This window comes from Psammomys obesus, unplaced genomic scaffold, assembly GCF_907164565.1.
Source record: "Psammomys obesus unplaced genomic scaffold, mPsaObe1.curated_primary_1811, whole genome shotgun sequence".
Taxonomy (NCBI): Eukaryota; Metazoa; Chordata; class Mammalia; order Rodentia; family Muridae; genus Psammomys; species Psammomys obesus.
Window position 1 is genome coordinate 18,907,759 of NW_026585894.1, and position 6,000 is coordinate 18,913,758.

Consider the following 6,000-nt stretch of genomic DNA (forward strand, 5'->3'; position numbering starts at 1 on the left):
TGTCTCAAAACAACAACAAAATCAATCAATTAATTAATTAATTAATTAATTAATTAATTAATTAATTAAAAAACCACAATATAACAAGCTGGACAGTGGTAGCACATGCCTTTAATCCCAGCACTTAGGAGGCAGAGGCAGGGAGATCTCTGTGAGTTTGAGGCCAGCCTGGCCTACAAAGAGAGTTAGATCTAGGACAACCAAGGCTACACAGAGAAACCCTGTCTTGAAAAAAAAATACACACAGCATAACTTATAACTAGGTAGATAGATAGACAGACAGACAGACAGACAGATAAGATGAGATTCCCTCTAAGTCAAGAGACATTATTTGAACAACATTCTAAGTCAAGGCCAAAAGAAAGACAAATAAGCTTAAAAGATGATTTGTACTGTCACAGAAGTGGAGAGATAAGACATACAAATATCCACAGAGCTCCCCGGAGATCACAACCCAGCCTGAAGCTGCATGTGATATTTCCCACCTAGACCAGGAGTCCCTCTAAAGCAGAGCCCGGATCCTGCTCATGTCTGTAAATGTGGAGAAAATGAATGAATGATACCAACAACGTAATAACTGTTCTGTTGGTATATGTTCTTTTGGAATGTAAACAATTTACCCTTGTAAATAATCAAGAACAAACGGTGCCCAACTAATCTAAATATCCATACCCTTTAAATCATACTTTATCATAATTTGGTAGGGGAAACAAGCTCCCAAGGATACAACCCAAACTTAAAACCTAAAAATTCCCCAGTCTCTTTAAGAGACACTCTTAAACAGGCCCAGGAGCAAAATACAGCCTATAGACCCGACACTTAACATAACAAAACTGGCTGCCACTAGAGTCTAACAGGAAGGGTACACAAGCATGGTTTCCTTATACTGTGGCTGGCTCAGCTCAGCTCAGAGCAACAACAGCAGCCATGGCTAGAAGGAACTGGAGGCAGACAGACTTCTAGACAGAGCTTGGCCTAAAAGTGCATCTAAAATAAAAAAATGCCATGGCAGAGGGTGTTTAAATCCCTTTGGCTTTGTTTTGGTTGTCATAGTCACGGATCTGGTTGCAATATGTTTAATGGTGATGGCTCTTCTCCATGTCTTCTCCAAGAATGTTCAAGGACAAAATGGGAAAAAAACGCCAAGGAATGGAATACTAAGTTACAAACAATAGAAAGGCCATTCTTCCTAATAAAAATTAGATTAATAACGGCTAAAATTCAAGGTTCTCTGGCTGCAAGATACTTGTGACCTCTTTCTGGTAAGGGTCGCTGATTCACTGTAACAACAACTAAATTCCAAACATTAACCAACTGGGCTTTGCTTGTTACAGCCTAAATCAGCACAACTGACCCAAAACTTAAAATTTTATTGTCTCTTTGCTTGATTTCCATTTAAAGGCTTTGAGTTACAATGATATTTATTTGAGAAAAAAATATTTGAACAAGTTGGTGAAGGTACCTGCCTTTAATCCTAACACAAAGTAAAAACAAACAGGCAAATCTCTGAGTTCCAGATCAGCCTAACTTACATAATAAAAGCCAGGGTGTCAACTCCTGCCGTTTAGTCACTTGCAGAGATAGTATAGGATTCAAAATGACAAATTTTTCCTTAAGGTTACTATGTAAGTTCTTTTTTTTAAATAATAGATGTTATGTCCTTACTGATCTAAAGGTTGGATTCCCATCAATTTTAGGTTTGTGTAAGAAGAGATGATGTCACACTGCTCTAAAAAGGCCAGCCAATCTCAAAAACTGGTACTTCCACAGCACTGGTATGAAAGGGCATTTTGGCTTAAGAAATATGTTCTGTTGGTCAATATAAGGACTCAAAATTAGGCTGGGAGACCAACATGCAAACTGCATGCTTCCCACATCAAAAAACTTTTAAATGCTGACTAGATAAAGGTGTCACTCTGTTCTGGAAGCCGGCTTATCCTTTCAAATGTGAGACATTTTCACAAGGGAGAGGGCAAATGTTGGTCATGCCTGATGCAAAAAAGACACAGGGGGCTTACAGGTGGCAAAGTACATGCCAGCCTAGTTAAGTCCTAGAAACCCAAATATTACAATTCATATGTTTAAAAGGCTGAACCATCCATCTCATATCAAAAAAGGGGCCAGCCAAAGAATAGTCCCAACCAATGTAAAAATCCAGGTACAAGATGCCTAGGATATGCTTAAATGCTAAAGGTAATGGGGAGTTTATATAAAGTTTGGCTATAAGGGCCTAACTACCCATTCTGTATAGAAAAGGGAATAAGACAAAAATAGCTACAACATATATATAAAAACCTAGACCTAAACCTCTACACAGGAACAAGATGCCTAGGGTATGCTTAAACTCTAAATTTAAAAGGAGTTTATATAAAGTTTACTTAAAATATAACTTTTCTATTGCTCAAGGCAACCAGCTTGTCTCTCTAATGGGAGGCCTTCTCTCAGGAGAGAGGTAGCAGCTTGGCCTTATAAAGCAGGCGCCCAGGAGCCCAAAAAAGATATTGTGATCTATACAATCTTGTTTTGATTTCAACATGATAATGATTGTATGTTCAAAATAATGGTAACATATATTGCTGATCCCTTTACATGGGAGCAACTGTAAAACTGACTTAGACATAAAAAAAAATGTCTCCAGCCAGAACTTCAACAATACATGACCAATAAATTCTTGGCTACAATGTCCTCAAAATGTATTATGCCATTTTTTAATTGGCATAGATAAAATCTGTTTACAGTTTAGTTTCATCCTGCACATCTCATACATTTATAATTTTGGGACTATATAATGATTGTGAGAAGTTATCTGTTTACAGAACAAAAGGACCAGACACCGGAGACGCTGGATCAAACCTGACAGAATTCATCCTTCCAGCCTGCTGGGACATTGACATATATGTTGCAGCATCTTGCATGTTCGAGCATTCGGCAAGTTTGTGTAAACATGCCACCATTTGTTCTCTGTATTGTCAATAAAACAATCAGCCACAAGGCTGAGCAATGGAGAGAAGAGGATGGAACACCCTGGCTTGGAGGGGAGGAGAAGGAAGCAAGTGGGAGGGCTAGGAGAGCAGAGATGGGCAGGACAGGACTTGGAACCATGAGGAAAGATGAACCGGACCTAAGATATGACTAAAAGCAAGTTATAACGTGGGGAATCTGAATGGTAGGAAACTATGCAGGCTTGAAGGTTTAGGATGGAGTAACTCTTGCCCAGAATTGTGATCTAGGTTAATTAAATAAATCACAGTCTCTGTGTGGTGATTTAGGTATATAGCTGGTTTAGGAATAACCGCTGCTTAACTAAAAGATAAATCAATGGTAAATATTAATACCTATAACACTGTTCCAAGCACACACAGTGAACTTTGAAGGGGCTGGAGCAATGGCTTGGCAGTTTAAAACAACTTGCTACTTTTGCAGATAATCTGAGTTCAGTTCCCAGGCCCGCAACTGTAATTCCAGTGCCAAGGGATGTGATGCCCTCTGTAGACTTCTGACCTCTGTAGACCCCTTTCATGCATGTGGTACACATACATACACTCAGGCATATACACATAACACATAAAATATTAAAATATGTCTTTTTTAAAAGCTCAGAAAGCCTTCAGACTTGGAGTTTGAGTTAAAGCTGGAACTATGGATAGGATTTAGGTAGGAAAGAAAGGTAGCTATGGAAATGAGGGGAAAGATACCTCATGTGCAGAAACTTGCTGGACCAGGACATAGGAAAGGCTGTGGAGCTCTTGAAAACAGGGAGTTCAGAAGAAAGTAGTTGAAGGGAATGAGGCATTCCTTCACTTGGTGAAACCACAAAATACTGCCCTAGTAGTTGGGAATACAGTTCCTGTGGTGGTGTGAATGAGAATACCCTCCATAGGATCATCTGTTTGAATTCTTGGTCCCCAGTTAATGGAACTGTTTGGCAAGAATTAGGAGGTGTCACCTTGTCAGAGGAAATGTGTCACTGGGGGTGGGCTTGGAGGTGTGAAAAGTCCACACCATTCCCAGTTTTGTGCTCTCTCTCTCTCTCCTTCAAGACTATGGATCAGGATGTAATCTCTCGGCTATTTCTCCAGCACCATGTTTGCCTGCCTGTTGCCATGCTTTCCTCCAGGAGGATCATGGACTCTAACCGTCTGGAAGCACAAGCTACAATAAACATTTTGTTCTATAAGTTGCCTTGATCATGGTATTGTATCATGGCAATAGAAAAGTAACAGAGACAGGGACAAGGAAGAAGGTGCATGTCTTTACCTCGTAGGAATGACTGCCCATTGGCCATAGAGTTTATTTTATCGTGTTTCTTTATTGAAATGGAATCTCATTACGTTGCCTACATTGGCTTAGAACTCCTGGGCACATGATATCTTCTTAACCCAGGCTCACCAGTAGCTGGGACTACAGGAAACGCCGCTGGGCCTAGCTGGCTATAGTATTTAGAAAAAGTGAGGGACCTAAAAAGGTAACTTGAGGATGACCTATGGCGATGAAGGTATTTGGGCTTTATTTTGGAAATAGCAGAAGTGAGGAGCAGGCGGGCATTCCCTAAAAGGGACATTGGAGGGACAGACAGTATCTAGGACAACAAGACAGTATCCTCGTTAGACACGGGAACAAAAAGCATTCTCATGCTGAGCCGGAGGCAAGGGCCTGTAATCTTATCTTTCCAGGAAGATGAAACATGAGGACCACAATTGCAAGTCTCACGTGGACTACAGAGCTAGGCCAAGGCCAGCCTAGGCAAATTAGCCAGGCCCTGTGTGAAAGTTAAAAGGGGACTTAGCACAGAGCTTACCTTCCATGTGCAAGGCCACCCCCAGCATGGGGGAGCATTCTCACATTTCAAAACGCAATTATTCAAGTAATTTTGAAAATAATATTCTGTGTTGGGCTAACCACAGAACTTGGGGCTTCATATATGCTAGGAAAGCACTCTAACCACTGAGCTACACACCCAGCCTTTGTACATTATTTAATACCTGTGCAGGAGCCAGATCTGTCCCTCTTCCTAGGAATGGAACTCAAGTCTTCAGGCTAGGCAGAAAGCACTTGTACCCGAGGAGCCACCTCGCCAGCCCCACCCAGAACCTTTCAGCAGCTTTCCGCATAAGCACGATGGAGCCTTACACTTTCAAATACTCTTAGAAGACAGTTGTGGCCTAAAGCAAAGGTTAAGTCCTACCTTCTCAGTTATTGAGCTCTGGGTTTCTCCCAAATCTGTCACTCAGTAGATTTTTCTAGTTGCCTGGTTAAGGAGCAGCCCTACTCTGCTTGGAATATAGGCCACTGCACAAGAAATCTCTTGCTTTCCTCAAAGAGTCCGTGTGAAAACGAGGCAGCAGCTTGCCATGCGAGGCAAGTCCTTTGGGTGTCCCAGATGAACATTGCTATATTCGGACTAAGAACTGTTATGCAATGAGACCTATCTCCACCTTTGTATCGTGCCATTACGTCACAGTAAAGAGTAGCTGGGAGACTGATAGGTTTCACTGGAGATTTTCAAAGACTGATCCTTTCCAGGGGTGAGTTTTGCTTTAATCTCATCGGAGCTCCATTTCGGTCATAGCTCTTTGGCGAGGTAGAAGGAGAAAAAATATCATTAAGATGAAAGCACTAGATGGAAATGTTTTGTAGGATGTCCCGCATGTGTTCATGCACAGGCAAACACACACACACACACACACACACACACACACACGGTCTAGGCAGAGGCAAAAAGATTGCTAGTTGCAGACCAGCTTGGGCTACATAGTGAGATGTTGTCTCAGCAAACAATGGTGACACATACATACACACACACACACAGGAAAAAGTCTCTTTGAAGACACTCTGACCTATACCTAGCTAGAACAATACTAGGGTTTCAACTATTTCATAACCGACAATGAACGCTCTTCAGCAGCCATCCCAGCCACAGAAGAAGCCCCAGTCTAGTCCTGGTTGACATCTTTTACCACATTCCAATGGGAGGCATATGCTCACACACTCCTGTCCCAA